The following is a 289-nucleotide window of genomic DNA, read 5'->3' as shown; positions in this document are numbered from 1 at the left end:
CCACCTTCAGCCCTAAGTGCTGCCAAACCGATGACAGGGACATGTGTGGCTTAGTGGCACCCAGCTGGCTCCTGGAGCTGGCACTACCTGAGTGCAGGGTGGCACCCTGGGGACAGGGGACACACCCCCAGCCCTTCCCTACCTGTTTGCGCTGGGCAGCCTCCCGCAGCAGCTGGACCACGTCCTCCCCCACACAGTCCGAGGCGCTGAAGCCCTTGGTCCAGCTCAGCAGCACTGCCTGCAAGAGAGGCAGGAGCAGGGGCTGGGCAGCAGCCTCGCACCCTGGGGT

Source organism: Antrostomus carolinensis, unplaced genomic scaffold (genome assembly GCF_000700745.2).
Source record: "Antrostomus carolinensis isolate BGI_N321 unplaced genomic scaffold, ASM70074v2 scaffold34622, whole genome shotgun sequence".
Lineage (NCBI taxonomy): Eukaryota > Metazoa > Chordata > Aves > Caprimulgiformes > Caprimulgidae > Antrostomus > Antrostomus carolinensis.
Note: the sequence above shows the minus strand (reverse complement) of the source record.